We start from the raw sequence: 15,041 nt of genomic DNA, 5'->3' as shown, positions 1-15,041 counted from the left end.
TCTATTGTCCCTCTGTGTTCCCACCTGTCCCCTCCAGCACGCTGTCCCCCTGTCCCCTCTGCATGCTTTCCCCGTCCCCTGCGGCTCACTGTCCCCCTCCCCTCTCTGTGCACTGTCCCCCTCTCTGTGCACTGTCCCCCTCCCCTCTCTCTGCACTGTCCCCCTGCCCCCTCTGTGCACTGTCCCCCTGCCACCTCTGCGTGCTGTCCCCCTGTCCCCTCGGTGTGCTATTCCCATTCTACCTACTGTACATGCTGCAGCTGATGAAGTATGGTATCTTTCCAGGATGGCACAAGTGCATTTATTTGGAATCAAGAGCGCTGCCCCAGCCCGCCAATCCTGGCCACCCACAGCTCCCTCTTCTTACTGGTTGCGCTAGTCTAAGGCGGGAGCAGTCTCCGTCATTGGGGCCAATCTCAACACTCCCTGCTACTGAGGAAGTGCTGTGATTGGCCCCAATGACGGAGACTGCTCCCGCCCTCGAGACTAGCACATCCAGTAAGAAGAGGGAGCTGTGGGCGGCCATGATTGGCAGGTTGGGAAAGCACTCCTGATTCATTGTAGATGCAGCTGTGCTATCCCGAAAACATACTGTACTTCATTAGCTGCAGCATGTACTGTATGGATACTTTAACCCAGAAAGTCTATTTACCAAAAGTAGGACACCAAGATTACTAACGTCTGTTATTTCTTTTCAGGAGTCTCACACGATATCCATAAGGAAGGCAATTACTTTGTTGGAATACCTGACTTCTGCATTCTTGGCTATGAACTGGGGTCAATTCCATTCCAATATATTAGTTATGCATTCCGAGCAAATGGAATCGAAAGGTTTCTTCTCTGGACCAGGAGGTGTTGATTCCTCCAAGGATAAATGAAGCTCTCACATGGTGGAAATATCCCATATGATTATCAGAAGGCAAGGATTAGATGTATCCAACAGGAAAAAGTATGACAACGGATGCAAGTGCTCAGGGCTGGGACACACTTAAGCAATATTCCAGCCCAAGGAATGTGGAAACAGCAGATGGCATTGTCACCATCAAACAACAGAGAATTGGAAGCTGTATGGAGAGCGGTACTACACTTCCAGGACTTTCTGAGACAGCGACATGTCTCAATCCAGACAGACAACTCATCTGTAGCAGCATACCTCAACAGGCAGGGTGGTACAAGAAGTCGGTCTCGTTGGAATCAACCAGTAACGATTCTGACTTGGGCAGAGCAGAATCTGTTGTCATTGAAGGCAATACATTTGAAGGGTTCTCTGAACCAATTGGCTGACTTTCAGAACATTCTACTTCAGGACGAATGGTAATTGAACCAGGAATTATTTCAGGAGATTGCGGATAGATGGGGTCATCCATCGATAGATCTCGTCTCAACAAGAGTGAATGCTAAATGCAGGAAGTTCTGTTTCCTCTGTCCGCTGGCCGATCCATGGGCGGTAGATGCCTTCTTGATCTCATGGGATTTTCCTCTGATATATACATTTCCTCAACTGACAGTAATTCAGAAGATCGTAAGCAAGAGTATAGAGGTGAAGGTAAGAGCAATATTGATTGTTCCCTATTGGCCAAAGAGACCCTGGTGTTCTGTGCTAAAGAGACTGTCGAGAGACACACCTTGGATTTTTCCTTGCAGGGTAGATCTGCTGACCCAGGGTCCAGTAACTCATCTTTATTTGCAGATGTTACACTTGACAGCATGGAACCTGAATGGAGCTTGCTGAAGAGCAAAGGATTTTCGGATAATCTTTCAAGGACTTTATGCAATAGAAAGCAGGTGACTAGAAGAATTTACACCAAAGCATGGCGAAAGTATAGATCTTGGTGTAGTATGAAATGCCAAAAGGTGAGCACGGTGGCTTCAGTGTTAGAATTTCTGCAGGATGGTTTCAAGTTGGGCCTTCGTGCTAATATTTTGAAAGTACAGACAGCTGCCTTAAGTGTTTTCCTACAGCTAAGATTGGCAAAGGAAGCTTTTGTAGTTTAGATCTTTAAAGCTATATCAAAGATCCGTCCTGAGCAAAAGACTCGATCGCCTCCTTGGGACTTAAATCTAGTTTTGTGGATTCTATCCGCAGATCCTTTTGAATGAATAGTAAAGTTTTCTGACAAGTTTATCACATTGAAGACACCCTTCTTGTTAGCTATTTGTACGGCAAGATGAGTAGGCAAAATTCAGACTTTTACCATTAATGAGCCGTATTGTATTATATCAGATTATAGAATCATATTGAGACTGGATCCTTCTTTTCTTCCTAAAGTAAACTCTAACTTTCACAGATCACAACAGATTTTCTTACCAGTTTTTGTAACAATCCAACTAATCCTAAGGAGAAAGAATGGAATTATGTTAATGTCAGACGCTGTGTCTTGCAATATTTGGAGGTAACAAAATCTTGGAGGAAGTCAGAGGCCGTGCTAGTACTCTTCTCAGGACCGAGAAGAGGTTGGCAAGTTTTGAAATTGTCAATTGCAAGGTGGATCCGACAGCTCATTGCTATGGCTTATTCTATCCAGGGGAAGAAAATTCCGGACACCATCAAGGCTTACTCCACAAGGGCTATATCTGCTTCTTGGGCAGAGAGGGCTGGAGCCTCTTTAGAGCATATTTGCCGAGCAGCTACCTGGTCAAACACAAATACCTTTGCCAGACATTACAAATTGAATGTTTCTGCTAATGATTTATGTTTTGGTAGAAAAAGTGTTACAAGCTTTTGTTCCTTCCAAAATATGTTCTTGTTTATAACTCTCAGGGTGGTGTCCGAGGATGACCTGGGAAAGACATAGTTACTTACTGATGACGTCTTTTCCGGTAATCTGAAGAACAGCACCCCTTATTTCCCTCCCACTTAAAATAATTATTTTTGAAGCATGTTTTGTTGTGTGATCTTTTTATTTACTGATGAAAGGAGGATTGGGTAGCCTTACATAGGTAAGCGGATTGCCTCCATTAACTCATGTGTTTACACTACTTTAAAGCTTGTCTTGTCCAGTGGTTGTGGATTGAGTTCATCTCTCAGGGTGTTGTCCTTCGGATTAACGGAAAAGACGTTATAGGTAAGTAACTGTCTTTTATAAACCGTTTCCAGAAGGCAGGGAAGACCCAGTGGAGTACAGGACACCATACCAATCCATTAAAAACGAAATACTGCGCTGATATTAAAACAGTGTTACAACTGGTGGTGCACTGCCCAAAACACATATAAAATCCACAATATTCACAAAATAGCTGCGCACTGATGCTCCTGCAGAAACACAGCCTTCACTAATGGATATGTGAGGGAGCAGGCTGGTGTTGCACTTTGTTCTCTGGTTAAACTCGATGAACGTAAGTCTTTTTTTCAACCTAAATAACTATGTAACTAGTTGCAAAGAAACTGCCTCAGTGGCCAGTCAGTCCAAACAGTATTACTTCAGCAGGTAACAAACACGATTCCACTTCAGTGAAACACCATCACCACACCCCAAGCAGTGGGCACTCACCGTTACAGTTTGAACCTTTTGTTAGATGGGTCCTCAGCGCCTATGGGGTCATCTGGCCACCTCCTGCCTTACAAAGCAATTTCTGTCCGCTGCTTCCACTGTTTCCACTTTGTTACAGGATCATCACACCTCAAAAAGACATAATCGGAGCCTGCATAGTGTAAAACTGTTAAAACATTTTAATGATAAAAGAAACTCCAACAATAAGAAATTCCATTTATAAAACACTTTCCTAGCAGAAAATGGCTTCTGAGAGCAAGAAAGAGATAAAAAGGGGAATTTCTTATCAGTGAGGGTCACACTGTAGTCACTTCCTGTCTGAGTCAGGACTGAGTCAGCCACTCACATACCTGATATTTAACTCTTTCAGACAGAGAAAGGAAAAAAGGAACACAGCATAGTTATTTGTGTGCTAGGCACTGTACATACACGTCTATCTCATCATGTTACAAGTCACTTCGGGTAGCCATTAAATATATCCCCTAAAGACATGTATGTCTGAAAATTAGCCACAACTAGAAGTAGTTTACAGACAAGATAAGTCAGAATAGTTGATTATGTTTAGAAGATGGTGGTTGTATGGTGCATGGGCAAGCATTTAGATAATATTGGAACTGTACACTATATGTGCGCATAGGAAGCATTCAACTTGGCCCAGATGATGAGTCAAAATGCCAGGTGGTTCTCTGTGTAGTGCTTCGGCTTCTTTTGTACCACTATTTGGCTGTGATAAATAGCTAAACTCCTCAGAACCTCTTAGAATCCGAATAATCTTTATTTTCAGAATATGACAATTATTGTACCTGGAATTATTTGTGGCTCACACAGCAATGGTGATAGTACATTTAATAAGATGCAATGCAAATTTATCCAGTTGTGTAAGTGGCAGACAGGTGCAATATAGCAAAGCACAAGATACCAGGAGGTGGGAAAGGGAGGCTAGGGGATTTTTCTCGGCGGGAGGCTAGTGTTCAGGAAGGTTCTCTGTTCCTTAAACTGGTATATATCAGTGTTTTTCCGGGGGGGGGGGGGGCATCCTCACAAGTTTTCTTCAGGCAGCAAATGGTTTAGAACCTACTCTGGGACTGTGTCCCACAGGGGCAATGCACTAGTCATTCTGCTATGGGCTTGGGTCTCCCATTGCAGGAGCTCTGGTGTAGATCACAGTGCACTGTGTTGCCAGGAAAGTGCGGCTTATGCAAGACCATGGCATATGGGGGGGGGGGATAAGGTATGTGGGTGAGATGGTATGGGGGCAGGGGTGGTAGCCGGGAGGGTAGGGGGCGCTCATCCGGAGGCAAGCGGGGGCTTAGCAGGGGAGTGGAGAAGTGTTGGCAGGGGGGTAGGGCTCTGCTAGGGGAGGTGGTGGGAATCAGGAGATAGAGGGTGGGGGAGGGAGGAGGAAGCAGAGGGGGGAAGCATGAGCAGGGGGATAGGGCTTGCAGAGGGGGAGGGGTGAGGTCTTTACAATTCAAAAGACGAGCAAGGAATGGTCTAGCGAGTGCCCCGGGTACAGGAGCAGTTGCAGGGACTCTGTGTGCCCTTTCCACAGCAAAGGCATTAGAGAAATTCTCTCGCCCGAACGCTCTACACAGCCATTCCTCCGTAAACATTGCCGGGTCCTTGCCTTCCACCGTCTCAGGGAGCCCGACAACCCAAATATTGTTGCGGTGGGACCTATTCTCCAGGTCATCCGCCTTCTGACACCAGAAATCGACTTTCTTTTTTAAAACAAAATTTTTAGCATTTTGCAATGAGCATTTGGGGCACCTCGGGGAATAATGCGCAGGAGGGGATCGATACTTTATATTGAAGGCAAATTTGGCCTTATGAATGAATTTGAGTTGCGATTCCCTCCAATTTTCCCCTGACACAATTTTGTGAACCAACCTGTACCCCTCCAATATCTTTTTCTCAACATCATCAATTGGAATATATTTTTTCCATTTAGAAAAGTTGTTTTGTGCTTTGACCTCCAGGTTAATCCCCTGGAGTCTACTATGAATCTCGGATAGTGATAGGTAAGAGACATGAGGGGAAATACATTTGTCAAAAGGACTAAGTGTTGCTATGGCCGAGATATCTTTGATTTTACTAAGTACAAAAGATTGTAGTTGGCCATAATAAAGAAAATGGCCCCTAGGTATATTGAATGTGTTCCTAACCTCAAGAAAGGTCAGGAGTCTCCCCTGCACAAGTCACAGAGCTGCCCCAGACACTCTAGTCTACACCCTTATCAATCCAGAATTGAAAGCCCCCATGGACTAAACTAGCAGGAAAGCTTGGCAGGCCCCAAAATGGCATGTATTTTGAGATTTGTTGAGGGGCTGAAAACAATTTCCTGAGAGCCCTCCAGGCCATCACATTATCTTTTGACTGCTATTCTTGAGTTTTGGGGGCATGTACTTCTGTGGGGTATGAAGGAGACCAGACAGCGACCATGGATCAGAGAAGGACGCCTCCAAGGAGTAATTTGAATGGTTACTGGTTTTATTCAACCAATCTCGTACATGCCTGGCTAAGCAGGCCAGATTGTAGCGCCGAATTGCCCCCCTGCCCCCCCCCCCCCCCCCCCCATCCCGTTCCCTAGGAAGTGTCAGTTTGGAAAGGGCTATCCTTGACGTTTTGTTCCTCCACAGGAATCTACTCAAGGACCTGTTTAGTTATTTTATGTCTGAATGTTTCAGCAGCAAATGGATTGTTTGAAGAGGGTACAGTAATCTGCCAAAAGTAACCGATTTGATTAGGGCCGCCCTTCCCGGGAAGATTAATTGGTAAATTATCCCAATTGATTAATTGTCGTTTTAGGTCTTTAATCAAGGGGTTGTAATTTAAGGGATACAACATATTAGGATCTTTGTGCATTTTTATACCCAAATACGTGATCACCGAGCTAACTTTTACAGGGAGGTGGGACAACATGTGCTTGGGCGCACAGGGGGACAAATAGAGTAACTCACATCTGGCCATATTGACCTTAAATCCACTGAGTGCTCCTACATCCTGTATAATTTCGAAAACTTTTTCAAGCTGGGACTCTGGGTTTCTTAAAAATAAAAGGATATTGTCGGCAAACATGGCCTGAGAAATAATAGCATCCCCTATGTCTATTCCCGGTACACCTTTATCTAGCAATTGTGTCAATGGCTCTAGCGCTAAATTGAATAACGGGGGATAGAGGACAGCCTTGCCTAGTACCTTTTTCCAATACAAATTCTTCAGAGAGAAATCCCGGGGTATAGACCCGCGCCCTCGGATTAGTATGCATTGTCTTAATTAATCTTCTAACTCCCCACTGGATATTCATCTTATCTAATATATTTTCCATCCAGCCCCAGTTAATGTTATCAAATGCCTTCTCTTGGCGTCAATCATTAATAAAGCATACGTTTTACATGATTTGGGGTAGGCTCTAACATGATCTTGAGCTATCAGGACCTTGCGGATGTTAGCTATGGCAGATCGATGTCTCACAAAGCCAACCTGGTTAGGACTAATCAACTTAGGGAGTAACTCCGCAAGTCTGTCCGCTATTATTTTTGACAGAATCTTGAGATCCTGGTTTATTAATGAGATGGGACGATATGATCCCGGGTCCAAAGGGTCCTTACCCTGCTTAGGGATCAGCTTAATGTAGGCCATGTTTGCTGAGGATGGGTACTGCCCCCCCTTCAAAAAACCTCATTAAACTTTGAGGCAAGATATGGTGCCAGCTCCTGTTTCAATAATTTGTAAAATTCCGGGGTGAGCCTGTCTAGACCTGGAGCCTTTTTGTTTGTCAGGGATTTGATTGTACCTTTAACCTCTTCTGGGGTGATGGGCGCGTTCAGGAATAGTAAGTCCTCATCTGATAATTTTGGCAAAGATAATGAGTCAAACCAGGGAGGAGGAGTAACATTCAAGGTTTGATCATGGGACTGATTATAGAGATTCTTGTAGAAATCACAAAAAATTTTACTAAATAATTTGGGATCATTTTGAATCTGGCCTGAAGGGGATCTAAGACTAGTGATGACTGTATTCAAGTGAGGAGGCTTTGACGTTTTTGAAAGGAGATTCCCCATTGTATTCCCAAATTTATAAAAATAAAGGTCTCTATATGATCTTAGGTACCTCTCTCTGATCTTATAGTCGGTGCCATCCATGTTAAGCGTGATTCCGGGGTGGGGTTACTGAGGAATACTTTATGGGCAGAGCGCAATTCTCCCATGGAAGACATAGGACTCATGAGACTTCTTCCTTTTCCCAGCTAAATAACTAATCGTTCTCCCTCTGAGTGTTGGTTTTGCTGCCTCCCAAAACAAAAATATGTCTTTAGTGAACGCAGCATTATCCTCTTTGTATTCCCACCACCACTGCAATAATAATTGGACAAAACCCTCATCCCCGTAGAAGTATGAAGGGAAGCGCCAAATGATATCAGTGCCTCTAGGGACTGTAGGAGAAAATACCAATTGTATAGGAGAATGATCTGATATGGTCAGATCCAAGATCTCTATCTGTGTAACCTGGGCCATCAGTGAAGGGGTGAGAAAGAAATAATGCAGGCGAGACCACACATCATGTGGGCTAGAGTAAAAGGTATATTCTTCGCCGTCAGGGTGTAAAACTCTCCAACCATCGCATAGGGAAGTGGATACTGCAGTGGTGTGAAAAACTATTTGCCCCCTTCCTGATTTCTTATTCTTTTGCATGTTTGTCACACTTAAATGTTTCTGCTCATCAAAAACCATTAACTATTAGTCAAAGATAACGTAATTGAACACAAAATGCAGTTTTAAATGATGGTTTTAATTATTTAGTGAGAAAAAGAACTCCAAACCTACATGGCCCTGTGTGAAAAAGAAATTGCCCTTAGAACCTAATAACTGGTTGGGCCACCCTTAGCAGCAATAACTGCAATCAAGCGTTTGCGATAACTTGCAACAAGTCTTTTACAGCGCTCTGGAGGAATTTTGGCCCACTCCTCTTTGCAGAATTGTTGTAATTCAGCTTTATTTGAGGGTTTTCTAGCATGAACCGCCTTTTTAAGGTAATGCCACAACATCTCAATAGGATTCAGGTCAGGACTTTGCCTAGGCCACTCCAAAGTCTTCATTTTGTTTTTTTTTCAGCCATTCAGAGATTTATTTGCTGGTATGTTTTGGGTCATTGTCCTGCTGCAGCACTCAAGATCGATTCAGCTTGAGTTGACGAACAGATGGCCGGGCATTCTCCTTCAGGATTTTTTGGTAGAGAGTAGAATTCATGGTTCCATCTATCACAGCAAGCCTTCCAAGTCCTGAAGAAGCAAAACAACCCCAGACCATCACACTACCACCACCATATTTTACTGTTGGTATGATGTTCTTTTGCTGAAATGTTGTGTTACTTCTACGCCAGATTTAACGGGACACGCACCTTCCAAAAAGTTCAACTTTTGTCTCGCCGGTCCACAAGGTATTTTCCCAAAAGTCTTGGCAATCATTGAGATGTTTTTTAGCAAAATTGAGACGAGCCTTAATGTTGTTTTTGCTTAAAAGTGGTTTGCGCCTTGGATATCTGCCATCCAGGCCATTTTTGCCCAGTCTCTTTCTTATGGTGGAGTCGTGAACACTGACCTTAATTGAGGCAAGTGAGGCCTGCAGTTCTTTAGATGTTGTCCTGGGGTCTTTTGTGGCCTCTCGGATGAGTTTTCTCTGTGCTCTTGGGGTAATTTTGGTTGGCCGGCCACTCCTGGGAAGGTTCATCACTGTTCCATGTTTTTGCTATTTGTGGATAATGGCTCTCACTGTGGGTCGCTGGAGTCCCAAAGCTTTAGAAATGGCTTTATAACCTTTACCAGACTGATAGATCTCAATTACTTTTGTTCTCATTTGTTCCTGAATTTCTTTGGATCTTGGCATGATGTCTAGGTTTTGAGGTACTTTTGGTCTACTTCTCTGTGTCAGCTCCTATTTAAGTGATTTCTTGATTGAAACAGGTGTGGCAGTAATCAGGCCTGGGGGTGACTACAGAAATTGAACTCAGCTGTGATAAACCACAGTTAAGTTATTTTTTAACAAGGGGGGCAATCACTTTTTCACACAGGGCCATGTAGATTTGGAATTTTTTTTCTCACTAAATAATAAAAACAATCATTTAAAACTGCATTTTGTGTTCAATTATGTTATCTTTGACTAATAGTTAAAGAGAACCCGAGGTGTGTTTAAAGTGAACCGAGCACCTTTTTAGCACTCAGGACATTTCTATGGTACATAAAAAATGCATGCCAACAATCTGTTTCATTATTAAAATAAACTTTTATTTTACCTTGTATTTTACAATCAAAGCCGTTTTAATAACCTGTTTCAGCAGCCTGACCGTCCGCAGAAATCTCAGGAAGCTAATTGTTTTATTGAGCTTATTACCCAGAAGAAAAAAAACTCTTTTCAAAAACAACAAAGGGGGTGGGTGATTAGGACTGTTTCTTCAAACCATTGTGTGTCTAACAGTCCTAATTACCCACCCCCTTTGTTGTTGAAAAGAGATTGTTTTCTTCTGGGTAATTGGCTCAATAAAACAATTAGCTTCCTGAGATTTCTGCGGACGGTCAGGCTGCTGAAACAGGCTATTAAAACGACTTTGATTGTAAAATACAAGGTAAAATAAAAGTTTATTTTAATAATGAAACAGAATGGTGGCATGCATTTTTCATGTGCTATAGAAATGTCCTGAGTGCTAAAAAGGTGCTCGGTTCACTTTAAAGAATGTTATCTGCATACCGAGGCTGGATCTGCCTATACAGCCCAGCCTCTGTTGCTATCCCAAACCCCACTAAGGTCCCCCTGCACTCTGCAATCCCTCATAAATCACAGCCGTGCTGTGAGGCTGTGTTTACATCTGTAGTGTCAGTCTCAGCTGCTCCCCCACCTCCTGCATAGCTCTGGTCCCTGCCCCTGTCCCTTCCCTCCAATCAGCAAGGAGGGAAGGGATGCAGGCGGGGACTGGAATTCTGCAGGAGGCGGGGAGAGCAGCAGACTGACACTATAGAGATAAACACAGCCAGCTCTGAGGAGCTGTTTGTCAGCCAGCTCTGAGGAGCTGTTTGTCAGCAGCGTGGCTGTGATTTATGAGGGATTGCAGAGTGCAGGGGGACCTTAGGGGGGTTTGGGATAGCAACAGAGGCTGGTCTGTATAGGCAGATCCAGCCTCTGTATGCAGATAATATTCTTCAAACCCACCTCGGGTTCTCTTTAACGGTTTTTGATGAGCAGAAACATTTAAGTGTGACAAACATGCAAAAGAATAAGAAATCAGGAAGGGGGCAAATAGTTTTTCACACCACTGCAATATAATCGTTCAAAATTTGGCATTTAGTAGTTGTGAGTTTACTAGCTAGCGTTCCTTTGGATCTGTCTTCAAATGTCATGATGGCATTGAAGTCTCCTTCTTGTATTATTTTAACACCCCCCAGCATTAGTATCTCCCTACTGATCTCATCATAAAAAGACTTATCTTCTTAATTAGGAGCATATACATTAAAGAGAATCAATTTCTCACCTGCCAAGCGTAACCTGAGCCATATCCACCGTCCCTTGTCATCACTTTTGTGCGCCAGAACCTGACCTTGTAGTGATTTATGCAGTAAGATTAATACTCCTGCTTTATGCCCCTGGGCTGAAGACTCAAAAACCTGTCCCACCCAAGATTTGTTCATATATTTAAAATAAACCTGAGTCAAGCAACACTCCTGGAGTAATGCTATATCTGATTTTACCTTTTTAAGATGTCGGAGTACTATTGAGCGTTTCCCTGGGGAACGCAGCCCTTTAACATTCCAAGATGTTACTTTTAACGTCATAGAGATAGTGTGCCATGGGTCAGGATAGCTGGCAGTATACATATCACATATAAAATAGAGATTTTTCCCTTCTCGAGATGACAGAACCCTCCCAAAATTTCCCTCCCTAACACCCCCCTTATTGGCAGAAGTTCAGGAACTGGAACTGGACTGCTCCTAGGTTTCACCATAAGTTGTAATGTCCATGCCAAAAGAGAAAAAAAAACACCAGAAAAAAAAACCACAAGTAACAAAGAACATAGTTACGTGACTCCGCTTCTACCCTGGACTCACAAGGTAGCTCCATGGTAGATCCTTAATTGGAGATCATCGCAAAGTGTTCACCCTTCCAACAGTCTTAACACTTAATCGAGAAACCTTGAACTGTGTAATGCTGGATACACACGGTGCGTTCCCGCACTTGATGCACCGCTCGGCTTCCGGCCGCTCGATTATTTCCGAGCGCATTTCGATGATTGTTAGGTTGATTTACATGTAAAGTATGCCAAATCGACCTAACGATCCATCGCAACGCGAATGGGACATGTCGGAAATAATCGAGTCGACGCGTATCGACGCAAGTCGAGCGGCGCATGGAGTGCGGGAACGCAGCGTGTGGATCCAGCATAATAAACAAGTGTCAACATGACATTAACTCAGGAGGGGAGAACAAATTTCAGCATGGCAGCGCCCCCCGCCTGTCAAGTAAATTTGTGCAGGAAGACAATCTTGATTTCAGTCTGGATTAGTATTTTTCATCCGTAGAAACTTAAGTGCTTCAGCAACTGAATGGAATACATGCGTTTCATTTGCGTCATCCGTTACTCTCAGAATAGCGGGATAATGTAGTGCAAATTTCCATTTCTTTTCGATGCATAATGCACATGCTGGATTAAAAGCCTGACACCTCTTAGAAACTTCAGACAAGTAATCATTGAAGATACGGATCTGTGTATTCTGATGTTCTAGTGCGTGATCTAACTCCCTGTATGCCCGCAGCAGTTCATTGTTTTCTGCAAAATCTAGATATCTGGCTAAAACCAAGCGTGGAGGTCGTTTGTCAGAGGGAGGTCGTGGGGGTCCCACCCTGTGGGCGCGTTCCACTTTGCAGCCTCTTTTGAAACCTAACATTTTGGGCAGGGTAGAAGCACAAAAATCTCACAGGGCCTGTGCTGTCATGACCTCAGCGAGTCCCACCACCCTTAGATTTTTTGCGTCTTGACCGGTTCTCCAGGTCCTGAAGCTTTTCCTGTATCTGTTAGTTCAGCTCTCAGCTGCTTGTCCCCCTTTTCTTCTTTAAGTCTATCCTTCTATAATTTCTGGATGCGAGCCTCAGCATGATCTAAACGTTGATCGTGGGCCTGCACTTTGGGTTGTACTTCCTGTTGGCTGATGGTGTAATGGTTAAGGGCTCTGCCTCTGACACAGGAGACCAGGGTTCGAATCTCGGCTCTGCCTGTTCAGTAAGCCAGCACTAATTCAGTAGGAGACCTTTGGCAAGTCTCCCTTACACTGCTACTGCCAATAGAGCGCGCCCTAGTGGCTGCTGCTCTGCTCTGGCGCTTTGAGTCCGCAAGGAGAAAAGCGCAATATAAATGTTATTTGTCTTGTCTTGTCTTGTCCTTAAGTAACTGGTCTATGGTGGCCTGAATCACTGTTTGGAGTTCTGGTGCGAGTTTTTCCACCACCACTGCTGCCAGCAACTGATAGTCTATGCCACCCTTTCCCCTCTCACCTGGGTCTAGTGGTGGAGTGTAGCGCTCAGATTCTCTGTCTGGCGAGTGTGGGGGCTCAGGATCTCGTGAGGGAGACTGCGGCTGTATAGGCTTCGGAGGAGGGACTGCGGCCATATTGGGAGCGGCTTCCTCTGTGCTGGGACTCTGTTTTGTTGTGGACCGCGTAAGGTAGCGGTCCATGAGGCAGGCGAATGGTCTCCGGTGGGTCTGAGGTGCTTCCAGAAGCTGTTGGCGGCAAGCTGGGGCGCTTTGGGTGAGCTGCGGATCGTTGGAGGGAGGCACGGCTAGCGGAGCTCTAGCTTCAGCTTCCTTCCATCCAGGCACCGGAAATCGACTTTCTTGGTGAGCAAATTATGTTTAGCAGGCAATGGGTTTAAAGTATCCTTGATATCAGAAATTCTGCGCTCCATCTCAGTAACTCTGGTGCGCATGTTTTGAAGATTTTGTCTAATGAGACTCATATCAACCTTAATTTCCTCAACTTCCTCAACCTTAACTGGTCCTGCCAGACAGTTCAGTTTTTAAAAATAAATAGCCCCACATTACCTGCTCCGCAACTTGTTTCAGGGTCTGTTCGGAGGATTCTTCTTCTATCTCTGCGGGTTGCATGTCTCCAGCCTCAGAGCCAGTCGGCGCATCCCAGTCTGCCGCCATCTTGGGCAAGGCCTCAGACCCGATCTGCTCCGGCACCACTTGTTCAGGTTCGGACATCACAGAGTCTGAGGATTTCTCCCCATCTTGTTAGTATCTCGGTTTCTAACCCTTCACGTTTGCTTGTTTTCGAGTCTAGGTGGGCTTGGAGTGTCGGGTATAGTGGGGGGATTCGATACCTGGTCTTTTTCATCGGACTCGTGGTCTTGAGGCCCGACTGGGCGCCATCTTGGGGATCTGTTCGGGCGAATCTCTTTAGTTTTTCGGCGGCAGAGTGCCTCGTCGTGACAGCAAGGTTTCCTCCAGACATCTTCGGACCTTGTCGTGAGCAGCTAAAGGTAAGATCTCGCCTGCGGCGATTCTTTAGGAGGCTGTATAGTGGTGTTCACGGACGGAGCTCTCTCACATGCGTCCGCTCAGCTCGACTTCCGACATTTTAAACGTTCCGCCTTTGCTCGGTCCTCCACAATAAAGTTTCCAGGGTTTAGGGTTTATATATTTGTAAAACTTTTTGGGATTTTACTTTATATCGCTAGCCACTTTTTTCCGTTTCCAGTTTCACAAGTCTGATTACTTTTTGCATTTTTTGTTACATTCCCTATAATTCTTTTCAGCAGATGCAGTCCCCTCATTCTTTAGGGCACTAAATGCATTCCTTCAACTTTTAATGTCTAAAATAGTATTATTTATCCATACTGGCCTTTTTTTATCTAGAATTTTTATTTCCATAAGGTATGTACATTATGCAATAGTCATTAAAAATCTGTTCGAAAGTTTGCCTTGCCCTGTGATTTACTATCCCAGCCTATCAGTCTTAGGGCTGGTGCACACCAGAGTGGTTCTGAAGCGTTTTTTAAAGTGCTTGCAGGGGGAAAACCGCTTGGCTAATGAAAGTGAATAGGATGGTGCACACCAGAGCGGCTCGTTTTTTTTCCACAAACGCAAACTCGGAGGCTGCAGCATTTTTTAGATTTCTGAGGCGGTTCTGCCTCAATGTTAAAGTATAGGAAAGTGTAAAACCGCTCTGAAAAATGCTAGATCAGAGCGGTTTTCCAGGCGTTTTTGTTACAGAAGCTGTTCAGTAACAGCTTTACTGTAACAATATCTGATATCTGCTACACAAAACCGCTTGAAAAAACGCTAGGCATGTTTAGAAAACGTCTCTAAACATGCTCTGAAATCTGCTTCAAAAACCTCTAGCGTTTTGCAGATCTGCTAGAGGTTTTTGGTTTGCACTGGGCCTTAGCAAGTCCCTGAGCTTCTTAAAGTTAGCCTTTTTAAAACTCATAGTTTTAGTTGTCTTCTTGTTCACAACCTTGTTTATGAAGTCAAATGTTACTGTGTTGCATTGTCCGCTATGAG

At 44.3% G+C, this 15,041-nt stretch overlaps 1 protein-coding gene across 1 annotated transcript in view; it reads left to right on the top strand.

The window, feature by feature from the left end:
- The window catches only part of KDM4B (lysine demethylase 4B), a 731,006-nt gene that overhangs the window by 324,473 nt on the left and 391,492 nt on the right, over positions 1-15,041 (top strand). The window lies entirely within an intron of this gene.

Source organism: Hyperolius riggenbachi, chromosome 1 (genome assembly GCF_040937935.1).
Source record: "Hyperolius riggenbachi isolate aHypRig1 chromosome 1, aHypRig1.pri, whole genome shotgun sequence".
Classification (NCBI taxonomy): Eukaryota; Metazoa; Chordata; class Amphibia; order Anura; family Hyperoliidae; genus Hyperolius; species Hyperolius riggenbachi.
This window is presented reverse-complemented; position numbering and strand designations above follow the sequence as displayed.